This window comes from Humulus lupulus, chromosome X, assembly GCF_963169125.1.
Source record: "Humulus lupulus chromosome X, drHumLupu1.1, whole genome shotgun sequence".
Taxonomy (NCBI): Eukaryota; Viridiplantae; Streptophyta; class Magnoliopsida; order Rosales; family Cannabaceae; genus Humulus; species Humulus lupulus.
Genome location: NC_084802.1, coordinates 222,873,054 through 222,888,227, shown reverse-complemented (window position 1 = coordinate 222,888,227; position 15,174 = coordinate 222,873,054).

Below are 15,174 nucleotides of genomic sequence, written 5' to 3'. Positions count from 1 at the left end.
ATTTATAAAAGTGCTAGACTTGCTAATCAAGTTGTGTAGTTGAAAACGTGTTATTGAAACTATTGTGGAACTAGGGTTAAAAGATTTTGGTCTCAAAATATGCATTTCTTATAAATAAACATTTTCTGTTTACACGGGATCCCAAAAATATAACGATTAAAGTCATTTACAAAGATCCAAGATTTAAATACAGCAATTAGCCACTCTAAGGAAAAACAGATTGATAGGCATTCCTTGTCCTGATCCACTCCTCGGCCATGGCGGCCGAACAGATGACTATGTACATTCAGCCCCATAGCTCTCCATCTCAGGATTGGTTCAACTTGCCTTTGCCTTTACCTGCACCACGTAGCACCCATGAGCCAAGGCCCAGCAAGAAAACACAATAACAGAGCATAAACAATCAATAGACAATCAAATATCTCATATCACATAAACATGTTCTCAATAGTTTAAGCATTCTTGATAACCAAGTATTCAACATTCATGATAATCAATTCACAAATGATAACTAGGGTTAGCACCCTTAGGCCGCACCCTCTGTTTATCCCACTGACTCCGGCTCGCTTAAACAGAGCTCAGTGAATATTAAGCTGTCCTCGGCTACCAGTGGCCAAGTCGCGCCCTATGCGCAAATATTGTATACGACACCCTTAGGTCGTTTATCACATGTCCCATGGCATAATACCATCATTGACATTATACAGTTATCGGGAGCACTTAGTCCCATCACAAACATATAATCGGGTGCAGTTTTCTTACCTTTAAACTCACTAGCTTCGTTCACTTGGATCCCTGAGCACGATCCCTCTTGAGCCCTAGCGCACACCTAGTCACAACCATAGGTCAGAATCATCACTGAATCTCAAGTCCAAAACCTAACCTCGGGACCAATCCTGAGCCCTCGGGAAGTCCCAATTCCACCAAATGGGGTGGTGGAATCGAACCCCGAACCCCTGGGCAAAAACCCTTGAAAATAACTCAAAAACCCCTTTCTGGAAATAGGGTAGCACTACAGCGCTCTAAGGAGGGCGCTACAGTGCTAAAAACAGAGCCGAAAATCGTCCCAAGGCACTTGGCCTAGCGATACAGTGCCCAAAGGCTAGTGCTATAGCGTTAGTCACAGAACAACAAATGTTGTTTTTCCCTCCTTTGATTTTCCCCGAGCCAAACCTTACCAAGACTTCTCCAAACTTCCACCAAACCTAGAATCAAGCTTACTAACATGTCTAACGCATCCCAAGCATCCCAACCATACAAAATTTAAACACATGCACCCCTAAACTCAAAATTCACCACAGTTGAACCTCAAACTCAGAAACTTCAGCAAAACAACCAAAACCTCAGAATTAGAGCTAGAATTTCATACCTTCAACGGAGATTCGACCTTAAGTCAGTCTCTACACCTCCTTGGCTTACTCCTCCTCAAACCCTTAGCTTGAATTCCCTAGAGTTCCCATCAAATTCAGCTTAGACATCATAGTTCAACACCAAAACCAGAAACTGAAGAAAACTTCAAAGTCTTACCTCAACTGAATGAATTGCTCTGCCAATCCCTCAAGCTAGAATAGGGATCCTAGCCTCTAGCTCTTGCCCAAACTCTTCCTGAGTTTCTGCTCCAAAAGACCTCAAGAACTGATGGGGGAAAGCCAAACCGACCTTGAAAAATACCCTGTTTTCCTTTCCCTTTTCTTTCCCTTCTTTTTCTTTCTTTCCTTTTCTTTTCTTTTCCTTCACACTCTAGACTTTTCCCACTAAGGCATAAAACCTGATAACACTTATCCTATAGAAGCCAAATGACCAATCTGCCCTCCCTTTAATTCTAAGCCTTTAAATGCACCAAGGGGCATTTTGGTCCTTTCACCCAATTCCCGCTAATTCCTCGAATATCTCTAATATTTACCGCTTACTTCCCGACACCTAACCAATCACCAATTATATTCTTAAATGTCAAAGTGGACTCCAATATATTCTCTAAATTCCCATTTATACCCCCAGGCTCGCCCTGAGACGGGTATAAATCCCCGCCGTGACTTTTTTGCTAATCCACTCACTAGGATCGTCTCGATTCACAGATCACAAATATATCATCATAATAATGTGGTCTCAACAGTTATCACACACACACATATATATATATATATATATATATACGGTTATGCCCTCAATGGCCAAAATTACAATTATGCCCTTTCTAACCTAATCAGGGCCTACATGCATACTAATACACATAGTCATGCATCTCAGATATTCAAATAGTCATATAACATACTTTTAATCATTAAATCACATATATTCCAATTATGCCCTCCCAGCACACTAATCAAGGCCCTTAAGCCTTATTAGTAAATTTGGGTTGTTACACAATATGTCCCTTCAAGTAGTCTTAGTGAGCCCTATGCCAAACAACATACAAACTTTCATCTTTTAGAGATTTGTATAAAAACAAATCATTATGAAAGTAAGCTTACTCTTTCTAGAACTCAAACCACTCTAAAGTATCATTAAGAAAGCCCTATCAGTTTTAAAAATGTCCCCAAGAATTTAGGAGAAAGTCCCCGACGAACCCCATGTGAAACGACTTTAAAATGACCTAAAAACAACCAAAAAGGACCCTGTCGCAGTCAAGCGCCGTGGCCCTAGTATTTGGGTGCTGGTTCCCTTTTATTTCCTCAGTTTTCTGGCATTCTAGGCGCCTAGGTGTGCTCCCTTTTGTGTCGCGGCGTTGGTTCGAAAACCAGACGTCGACTGAACTTCGAAAGTCCATATCTCCCTCAACATAACTCTTTTTTTTACGATTCATTTTCTTTTCTTGTCTTGAATCCCTATATATCATCATACAATTTTTAGAGATAAATAAATACCAAAAATTAATGAGAAGCCCCTAACTCTATAACCATAACAAATCTCATACAGTAAAACTTCTTCTTTCCTAAGTTATGAACATATATCATAAAACTAGACCTTATAACATCATTAATTCATTCCTAACACTTTTCTAACCTAAAATTTATAATCATAAACATAGTAATATACAATTCTAAATATTAATTCACAACATCTACCATTAACACTATTAACATGCATTCAAGCTTAAGAACTTTTATGGAAACTTCTATGAAACTCAAGAATGTACAAGAAATATTACCCCACGAATTTGGCAACCCTTGAACACGGAATTCTTCCTTCAATCTCACTCCAAAGAAATTCTCAAGATCCAAGCTTGAGAGGAGAGTTTCTTTCTTCTGCCTTAGTGTTTCAAAACCCTAGCCCTAGTCTTTCTAAATCTATTTATCTAACCATCTATCACCAAATTACCATCTTATCCCTCATCTAAACATCCACATTAATTCACTTAAGCCATTTTTAGTAATTCTCTCCTAAACTATTAGTTTCAACTTAGAGAAATTACAATTTCTATCATAAGCTTCATAATTATACTTTAACCCCAAATCATAGATATTCTTGGCAAATATGCTCTACTACTTGAAGGAACAACGTGTGATCATTGTCTTCATTCTTTGGACAACCACATGCATACATAAAAGTTTACTCATACATTTTAATATCATGAAAAGATATTCATGTACATAAAGCACATAAATCACAAAATTTTACCAAATCCCCTTGAACAAAAGTAAATTTACCAAAATACCCCTCTTTAAGGAAAGCATATATTGTTGAGATTGGTTAAATATAATGGTTAAGATGTTTACATGTTGAGGAGCAAAACACTTAATAGTTTTCACTTAAGTTAAAGTGAAAACATGGGATTGTGTAGTAGGCATCCAAAAGCGACTTTTATGGGTCTAAAGTGATACAATGAGGTATCCAAACAGTCCCTAAAAGTTTAGAGGTATTTGGAGACATTTTGGGGTCACACTTTGGGTGATTTTGCAGAGGCATCTTAGTTGCGTTGCCTATGAGAGGTGATGCATCGCCTGGAACTGCTTGGGAGAAAAAACACCTAGTAGGCGATGCACTACATGCTGAGTGGAGACGCATTACCTGGCAGGAAATGCATTGCCACCTAGCAGGCAACACATTGCCTGTGCAATCAGTACAGGACCGTACAATTGCGTAATTAAGCTCTAAATAATGTGATTAAAAGCTCTAATCCTATTAGTTGGAATTAATGATGCCTACATTATAAATAAATGTTATTAGAGTTGAAAATCCTTGATCACACTTTTCAATTCTCTCTCTAACCTCTCTCTCTCTAGCTTTCAAAGACCATAAGTTTTCTCCAAGAAATTCATCAAACATTCCTTGACTTGCATGTGTTTTAAGGCTTGTTAAATCCCAAATCTCATTCTACTTGGTTGAAGCATCAAGCAATAAGGGAAGGCTTGGAATAGAGATTTTGGACAACAATATTCTTATTGTGTATAAGCCTTTGGTGTTCCCTATGTTTGAAGATTCAAGTTACTGAAAACAAAATGTTGTATCTCTCTAAACCCTAACTTTGTATTTGTGTCATTCTATTATGCTTGTATTATTAGTATTGATGATTAAGTATTTATAAGTTCATCTTATAATCATTTAATCACTTAATCATTTATAATCAAGATTTGCATTCATATCATGAATATAGTTCTTTGATGATCAACAATTGCATTCAAACTTTGAAGAAGGTTCTTGATTAGAATCTAGGGTTTGTAATATTGAACTATTCCTATTGTGCATAGTTTATTAAGAAAGTGTAAAGCCATAAATTCCCAACAATCAAAATATCTATTCTCTAATTACTTTGTTTTTGTATTTTGCATAATCTACAATGAGGAAAATGTGTTTATCTTCTACAACCTTCAAATCCTTGCTTTGAGATTTAGTTTGTGTTGAACACACAACTATGGGAGATCATATAAAAATTTATTTGGATATGCTCTACATGAATGTGGATATGGATTCAAAGTCTTCATCAACAAATGATGAGACAACTCAATGAGATTACACACTTAAGGAGATTGGTATCATCAAATTCCTTATTTCTAAATGTGTAGATTTCAAGAATTTGAAAGAAATGTGTTTGCTACCATATTTTAGTGAGTTTGAGTTTATTGTTTATGTCAAGAGTACAATGGTGAATGTTAATGAACAATTCAATGGTTATTGTTATACTTTTTGTTTTGTTTATACAGTTACTGATCATCATGTGAGATATGGTAATTGTAAAATTAACCATAATGAGATTAGGATTAATACAATTGATGATGAGATCTTTGTGACCTTAATTGAATTTAATGTATTCGATGAGGAATATATGATAACCCTAAAGAGAATTGACATAGTTCATGCATGTAATGATGAGACTAATGCAACCTTAAGAAAAGGTGAACATGTCAATGCAATTGATGATGAGATCATTGTAAAAGAAAGTGAAGATACTAAGGTCAATGCATTTGATGATGAGATCATTGCAAACCTAAGTAATGATACAAAGGCCAATGCATTTCATGTTGAGATCATTGCAAACTTGAGTGAAAATAATAGAACCCAATGAAAGATAAAAGGATGGTGGTATGATACTTGTGCCACCATTCATGCAACCTATGACAAAACTCTCTTTAAAACCATTGAAAGTGCAAAGATGGGACTTGAAGTCCAAATGAGAAATGAAAAGAGATCCAAGGTACTTGGAAGGGGCTGCATTGATGTGTTCTCCATTAATGGGAAGAAAGTGATCGCAACTAATGTTTTCTATGTTCCAAATATGGCTAGAAACATTGTGAGTGGAAGTCTATTGAGTAAATCCGGTATCAAAATGAAGTTTGAATCCGGTAAACTCATTTTGACTAAATTGGGCACTTTTGTGGGAAAGGATTATTCATATGATCAAATGATCAAACTTTTTTCTCTTGATAACGACAAAAATAATATGGCATCTAAATCCTGTAATGTGATTAATTCTAGTTCTATTACTTTGTGGTATAATAGACTTGCTCATATAAGTTATAGCACAATTAAAAGATTTGTTAAATGTGGATTGATTAATTGTGATGTGAATGATCATGATAAATGTGAATTATGAGTTAAATCTAAAATAGTAAAGAAACCATTTCAAAGTGTTGATAGATGTTCGATTTTTTTTAGATTTAATACATAGTGATTTATGTGAATTCAATTGCAAGTTGACTAGAGAAGGAAATAGATCATAACTTTTATAGATTATTGCTATAGGTATACTTATGTGTATTTACTTAAGAGTAAAGATGAAGAATTTAATGCATTTAAAATCTATAAAGCTAAAGTAGAAAATCAATTGAAAAGGATAATAAATAGTCTTAGAACTGATAGAGGTGGTAAATACTTTTCAAATGATTTCAATGTGTTTTGTGAACAAAATGATTTTGTACATGAAAGCATTGCACCACACACTCCACAACAAAATGGAATAGCTGAAAGAAAGTATATGACTTATCTTGAGATGATTAATTCTATACTTTTACATGCTAAATTGTGTTATCATTTGTGGGGTGAAGCTTTGCTTGCTGCGTGTCATATATTGAATCGAATTCCTATGAAAAAGAACAATGTGTCTCCATATGAGTTATGGAGAGGAAAGAATCCTAACTTAGGCTATCTTAAAGTGTGGGGGTGTCTTACTTATTGCAAGAGCAAAAAGTTGAAAAGGACCAAGTTGGGTCCAAGGGCCGTAAATTGTGCATTTCTTGGCTATGCCTCAAATAGCAAGGCCAATAGGCTATTAGTGTAACACCCCACGTCACTATGGTTGCTTTATGGAATGACGACTGGCCCTATAAACCAACACGAGTCTTTCCAGTGTGCCTTGTCCTCACTCACACGCTTCCTGGGAAAACTTCTCAGGAGGTCACCCATCATGAGATTACTCCAGGTTAAGCACGCTTAACTTTGGAGTTCTCAAGTGATGGGTTGTTGAAAAGAAGATGCATCTTATTGGCATATGTGGTACCCATAAATCCATTTAAGACATCTTCAACTATGTAGTCCCATACCTACACAGTCTTAGAATCATCACACATGACCTTGCCCATGCAGTGTGAGATTGCATAGTTTTTACCCGGTCTTCCCTTTGCGGATCACGGGATTCTGACTGTCACAATAACCCCCCCCCCCCCCTTTAGGGGTCCGACATCCCTGTCGACCACACTTCCAACTGGGTCAAGGCTCTCATACCATTTGTAACGCCCCACGTCATTATGACTGCTTCCTGGAATGAGGACTGGCCCTGCAAACCAACATGAGTGTTTCCAGCATGCTTGGTCCTCACTCGCACGCTTCCTGGGAAAACTTCCCATGAGGTCACCCATCATGAGATTACTCCAGGTCAAGCACGCTTTACTTTGGAGTTCACAAGTGATGGGCTACTGAAAAGAAGATGCATCTTGTTGGCATAGATAGTACCCATCAATCCATTTAAGCCCTCTTCAACTATGTAGTCCCATACATACATAGTCTTAGAATCATCACACTTGACCTTCCCCAGGCGGTGTGGGATTGCATAGCTTTTACCCGGTCTTTCCCCCTGTGGATCACGGGATTCTGACTGTCACAATTAGACTTTGAGTCTAATGTGATAATTGAATAAAGAGAAGTGGAGAATCTCGTAACCTTGAAGAACTTTGAATATTTTATATTGTGATAACAACTTTGAAGAACCCACATGTGTTGGAGAATCTCGTAAAGAGAAAGATCCAAAGGTTGATGAGAAACCTATATTGCCTCGGAGATGCCAAAGGCTTAAAGAGTTGGGATCAATTGAGAAATGTTCTCAGGTAGAAATACTCTACCTAGTAGAGGGAAACCTTGAAGAAGTCACATGGAAATTTCCTATGGTTCTTCAAGTTGAGGATGATTCCAAAACATTCCATGAAGCAATGTCCTTGAGAGACTACGCTTTTTGGAAGGAGGAAATAAATGATGAGATGGATTCAATTATGTCAAACCACACATGGGAATTGGTAGACCTTCCACAAGGTTAAAAAAAAATTGGGTGCAAGTGGGTATTTCAGAGGAAATATCACACCGATGGCCCCTTACAAACCTTCAAGGCTAGATCAGTGACCATAGGGTTTAAATATAAGGAACGAATCAATTATTTTGACACATATGCACTAGTTGCTAGGACAACCACTATAAGACTACTATTTGTCTTATTATAAATATATATAACCTCTATGTTTATCAAATGGATGTCGAAACGACATTCCTAAATGGAGATCTCGCTGAAGAGATCTATATGGAACAACCGGAAGGTTTTATTTTATGGGGAAATGAACATAAAGTGTGTAGGCTTGTTAAATCATTATATGGTTTAAAAGAAACACCAAAACAATGGCATGAAAAGTTTGATCAAGCCATAATTTCAAAAGGGTTTAGACACAACAATGTAGACAAGTGATTATACTGTAAGACTTTTGATGGCTATATCATCTAAGTGTGTCTATATGTTGATGATATATTGATTTTGAGTAATGAGATGAAAGAAATAATTGAAATGCAGAAGTTTTTATCTTCCACTTTCAAGATGAAAGACCTTGGAGAGGTTAATACCATCTTGGGTATAAAAGTGAGAAGAAATAGTGGTGGTTATGCCATGAGTCAAGCCTACTATGTTGACAAAGTGCTTGACAAGTTTAGTCATCTCAAAATCAAAGAGGCAAATACACCATTTGATTCAAGCATAAAGCTTGAAAAGAATAATGGTAGAGCGGTGGTTCAACTTGAGTATGCAACTGCATTAGGGAGTCTAATGTACACTGCTCATTGTACAAGAGTAGATATTGCATATGTAGTTAGTAAACTAAGTAGGTTTACTATCAATTCATGTATGGAACATTGGAAAGAAATTGAGAGAGTTCTAGGGTAACTTAAGAGGGCCAAGCAGCTAGGCCTCCAATATTCAAAGTTCCTGAAGATACTTGAAGGATATTCCAATGCGAGTTGGATATTGAGTGTGGGAGATAATCTCTCCTTAATCGGTTGGGTGTTTATGCTCGAAGGAGGATCGATTTATTGGGGTTCTAAGAAAGAAACCTATATTTCATACTCAACCATGGAGGCCAATTTTATAGCTTTAGAAGAAACCGAAAAAGAGACTAAGTGGCATAGAGATCTCACGTGGGATATCTCAATTACCATGGATGAGGTATCGATGATCTCGATATATTGTGATAGTCAAGTCACACTAGATAGAGCGCATAATGGCATATATAATGGAAAGTCTAGACATATAAGTCAAAGATATGAGTGTGTGAGACAATTGATTCGATGATGAATCATATCGATCTCATATATAAAGACAAGTGAGAACTTAGCAGATCCATTTATAAAACCTCTTGCGAAGAGGTTAGTAAGTTTCACTTCAAAAGGGATGGGACTGAAACTCCTAGAATAATATACTCATCAATGATGGCAACCCAACTCCAAACATGTATACATCAATTGAAAGAGTTCAATTGGTAAGAGCAATTCATTGAGTGAATTGTTTCAACACTAACAAAGTTATGAGTTCTATCCAAGAATGGTTAGTGTTGGTTGCTACCGAGTGAAGGTTAAGCCTAGGGATTTTAATGAAGTTTAGTTGTGTGCAAAAATAATCTCTAAAGGTAAAAACGATATTGTAAGAACTTTGCCTATGTGAACATAGAGGTGGTGTCGCTTCTCATGGGAGTTGGAGTTTCTCCCCGAGAATTTCATGAAATGGATTAGCACAAGGCCATGGAAAGTGCTAAGTGCGATAGTGGGAAAATGAATGGTCAAGTGGAGGTGTGTGAGATGTTACCGGTCGTATCATTAAAGAGTACTTGGTTCCATATTTAAGACTCCAATGATGTCGATAAGGCTTTGTAATACTTTCACTAATGTAATGTTCAAATCGAAAGATACTTTATTTTATGCACCAAAACTGTTAAGCTAAGAAGAGAGGATTATATTACCCGACCCTTCAATGTGCGGTCCTCCTGCGATGGTCATTACATCTTCTTCATCGATTGGGGGAGGCCGATTATCCTCCCTCGAATGTGGGGCTGCAGATTGCTGGGTAGGCTGGGCCAGAGCTGCCTTTTGTCCCAGCGAAGCCTGGGCTGGGTTTCGATTTCGGAAATACTACCCGAGGTAACGTCTCGAGATCTACCCTTCGATCTCATCTTTAAACTATCCGCATTAATCAGTGGTATGACCTACATCCATGTGGAATCTACAAAACTTGTTTGAATCCCATTTATATTTTTTGTTTAACATCATATCAGGTCGCCTGAAAGGGATTTGATTTTCATTTGCGACAAATATATTTTCCCGAGTATCCGTGAGCTTGGTATAAACTATATAAATGTAGAAGTATTTTGCTCCGTTCTTTTTCTTACCCCTGTCAGCCTCTCAATTGCTCCCTTCATTCTTCTTTCTTTTAGAAGGGTTATCTCCTTAGGGTCACGCTGTGGAGGGTGTAGCCGAGGTGGTGGTTGAGATAACGTTTGTCGTTGTAGTTATTACAAGCAGAGGAGTTCATTTTAGTGCCAACCTTGCCTCTTCTACATTGACAAACCTTTGAGCTTGAGTATTGAACTTGACTATTGACCTCACAGTCTTCCTTTGCATGTCATCCCAAAGAGGACTCCCTGGCAGTACTCCAGCTCATATTTCCATGAGATGATCACTGTCATCAACATTGCGAGCTTGCGCCATTTCTATGTTGAACCGTGTCAGGTAGCCTTTCAGTGACTCACCCAGCTGCTGCCTGATATTGGTCAATGTGGACGCCTAAGGTTTGATGCTCTTCACAACATGGAACTATTTTTTGAATTCCCTAGACAATTGTTCCCATGACGAGATCAAATGTCTTCAGAATTTGTCGAACCAATTCTTTGTTGGTCCAGTGAGTGTGGTCGAAAAGAGCATACACCAGAGCTCATACCCAATGTTACTAATTTGCATTACCATATTGAATGTACTCATGTGGTTGCTTGGGTTGGTGGTCCCATCATAGGGTGCCACGTGGGGTGTTTTGAAACCATTAGGAAATAGTGTATTTGAGATGTGGGAGGCAAAAGTCTTGAGCTTCTCATCAGAATCATAAGCCTTTTCTTTATTTTTCCTTCTTGAAGGAGCCGGGATGCTTCCTCCAGCTGGTTGATCTCTTCTTGGATCAAATCCACCGGAGGGGGAGCTTGCACTACTGGCACCTGGTTATTGTTCATAAGAACTCCAGCTCCTAGTGACAGCATAGGGATATATTGACTTCCATATACTTGTTGCAAGGGATCTCTGGTATTTAAGTGTTCGTAGGTCCGAGTTTGCCTAATTAGATTTCCTCCAATTCTAATTTAGGTGATCTCGAAGATCAGGATACTCGTTCCAATAATACTTTTGATTTCTAGGCTCGATGTTATACATACTCACCGACCGACTATAATCCTAACTTCCACCAAGGAAGCTGACATTCCTCTCTAGCTGTTGCTGTTGTGGGGCTCAAGTATGAGGTGGGTTTCCACATGTACCATCACTTTAATAATTCATGACCTCGACATATGACTCTCAGATGGTTGGGGTTGTCTATGTTCCTGATGTGCGCCTCGTTGGGCCTCGCGTTCACCCCTGTGCTCGGGCAGAGCCCGATGGCTCCTCTCTCAGCTTCCACTTCGAGCACTTCGTGAAGGCCTCTAAGGTGCCTTGTCTCTTGCTAGGTTCACACTGGGAACTTGCTAGGATACACCCCATACTAGATAGGGATGTCTAATTGGAGAGGGAGGATGCCTAATTGGCGAGGGTGGTAGTCTTCCATTATTCGGCCTGGGAGGCTCGAGGTTAACCTGGGCAGGCTCTGGGTTATCGCTCTGAGCAATCGAGGGAGGTTGGTTACTCCCAAGTTCTACAGGGATAGTCCCTGTTGGATTATTCCTAAAAGGGTTCCGTGAAGTCCCCCAGGTTGAGTTTTCCCAGTATTTTCCCTAGCCCTCGATTGAGCCTACTGGGCCCTTTGTTCAGCCATCTTGGCAGCCGTACTCCCGCGAGGCTGCCCCATGGTCCTCCAAGGTGGTGCCTGGACTTCAGCATCTCACCTTGCCATCTCCTCATTTAGTCGTGTAGCTTTGGCTAGATGTTCACGTAACCTATGATTTTCGAGCTCAACCGTTGGCACGTATCTTTCAAGATTGTAGTCAAACTCCTCATTAGGTCTAGAACTTTGACTAGGTCTTCCTCTAGAAAATGATGAGGCACTCTCCTCATCGAGGCTCTTGACCAAAACGGGTTGTTTACCAGGCCTTCAAGGACGGTCCTCAGTTTGTGGAGTACGCTCCTGAGGGATTTGAGGTAAAGGTCACCCACTAGTTCCAGGGATGTTTAGGGCGGCCATCATTGTTATGTAAGAGGTTTTATAATAAAATTTGGAAGAATTTCTTAATGCTCTCAATGAAATCACCAAACTATTGACGCTGTTTTTTCGTCAACTTAATTATGTAGAGCAATAAAAAATTGATTAGGAATAAAAGAAAAGACAGAGATTCTTTTACGTGGTTTAGCAGTTAAAATCTGCATATGTCCATGAGTCGATTTCATTATGAACTCTATGCGAAAGCTACAAGTGAAATAAATTTTGCAGAGTTCTTTCCAATACAAAATTGTGCATGCGTACAATTGACCAGATCTAGGCTATTTATAAACATGGTTACAAGAATATCTCCTCCCACCCCTCAATTTAGGGAAGTTACAATCATGTATTTAAATTCAAATGAATATTTGAATAATAATAATAAAACAACTTAAATTTATTATTTAAGTAAAGATCCCATTAAAATTGGGATTTAACACACGGTCTTAACTAATCCAAAAGAAACAGGAATTTCCCAACAACTTTTTCGTGTGTTTAATACGTCATCAAGCTTGAACATTGCTTCAACGCGCTTTCGAGATCACTCGTAGCCTCGAGCTCACCATTCCAGTTGTCAACACCTCGTACCATATGAGTCTATTTACCTCATTTCCTAGGGACAACGATTGCCTTCGAGCTTACAACTTGTGCTCGCAAGCTGGTGACGTGGCTATGACATTCCATGATAATTTGCACAAGTATAATGTGGAAATTCATTTATTTTGACCCTATTCTTTTACGAGCCTGCATTTCGAGGATATTTATTTTATTCTCAAAATTTTGATGTAACAAGGGTAAAAGGCTTCTCTTATGAACCCGTTCTCCTTTAGCCTTTCAACTTATTCTTTTAAGGCCTTTGACCTTTCTTTGTCGAGTAGCCTCCTTTTTTGCTATTCGAGCTTACAATTTTCCTTGTCACTGTTCAAGGCATGGCTGATCACAGTTGGGCTAATGCCCACCATGTCCTTGTCAGACCAGGCGAACACATCTTGGTTCTTTCTAAAAAAACTTATAAGTTTAGACTTGACTTCCACCACTAAGTTTTTCTGATTTTTACCACTATGGTTAGTTCGTTATTGTCGAGTGGAGCTTCTTCTTAGTCTTCAATTACTCCGACTCCAGTATCATAATCCCAAAAGAAAGGATCAATGTCCCCTTCCTCACTTTGGGCAACACGCTATTTGAATATGCTATGCTCGTTCAAGGGAGTTGTGCTTATCTCCATCACTGTTGTTGGCATGCTTTCTGTGGGTCTAGAAAAAATCATGTTGGTCATTGCCAAGCCTTTTTTAGCTGTTGTGATGGAAGAATTGTAACATTCCCTAGCTTCCCTTTGATTTCCTTAGCACATTCAATTCCAGCATTAGTTGGAAATTTCATCGTGAGGTGGAATATGGATGTGATAACTCTTAATTAGATAAGTATCGACCTTCTAAGTAAGGCGTTGAAAGCTAAAGGAAGATCGACTACAACAAATGGGTCAATAATTGCACTGTTTGTTGGTGCAGACCCCACAATTACTGCTATTTTGATTGTCCATGCTGGATTCACTCCCTCTCTAGTAAAACCATACAAAGTCTGTGCACAGGGTTCCAGATCTTGAATAGATAACTTCATTCTTTCAAGAGGGGTTTTGAAAAGAATGTAAATTAAAGAACCATGATCTACCATGGTTCGCGCATCGATCATGTTGGCAATTTAGGTCTCTATCACCAATGGATCTGTAATGTCCCAATACTCCTAATAAGATTAAGTGCTTGGGTTAGCATACCGGGAGGGCACGTGGAACAATTATATCAGGATATAATCGAGTATGCCTGAATACGTGTATTAAATGTGTTTAAAGAACTGTTTTTGTTAAAAATGGGCATTTTTGTAATTTTGACCCATTGAGTGTATATTTGTATTTTATGTGCTATATGCCTGAGACCACAAGATTATGTAGACATATTTGTGTATATTCGGCAGGAGTGGATCCTTGTGAGAAATTTTAGCAAAAAGTTACAATAGGGATAAATACTCAGCTCGAAGTGAGCCAAGTGGTATTTTGGTAATTTTGCATATTTTGGGGGATTGTTGATAAATTAAATAAATTGATAGAATAATTACATTTGATGGATTGGATTATTAATTTGATGATTAGATGAATTAATTGGGTTTAGTGGGAATTATAAGCAATGACCATATTGTCCTTGGGATTTTGGTAATGGATTTATTTAAAGAGAGGGGTAGAACGGTCTTCTGATCTTAAGATTTTTGCAAAAAAAAATTGCTAAGTACTGAGATCCTTTAGTCATTCACGTACTCTCTCTCTCTCTCTCTCTCTCTCTCTCTCTTTTACCCCTTTTAGCTTTTCTCTCCAAAGCTCAACCAAGAACCAAGGATGTCAAAGCTAGTTTAAATTGTTTTTGAGGATTTCAAGGAGATTTGAGGCTTCAAAAGGAGTTAGCAGCTCTAAGACGCCTTCAATCAACTAGGTATTCGACATCAGAAAGGTATGGTAATGGTTATTCCAAGTGTTTTTCAAAGTTTTTGGTGTGTTATCGATGGATTTCTGAATTTTGATCATAAGGGTGATAATTGTTAGTTTAAGCTGATATTAGTATTGGTTATGTGGTGTTGATGTTGTATGTTGGTGGTTTAGTTGGATTGGGGTTGAGTTTGGGTCAATAGATTTGGTTTAGAGATGATTGGTTGCGATGCTTACTAGCATGGAAAGCATGGAATTGTGTGTGAATGATTGGTATAATCTATATTCAGTTATTGTGTTGAATGTGGAGTCGGTCGACAAGCGTGTGCAAAGTAGGTCGTTGGAATGCGTGTGT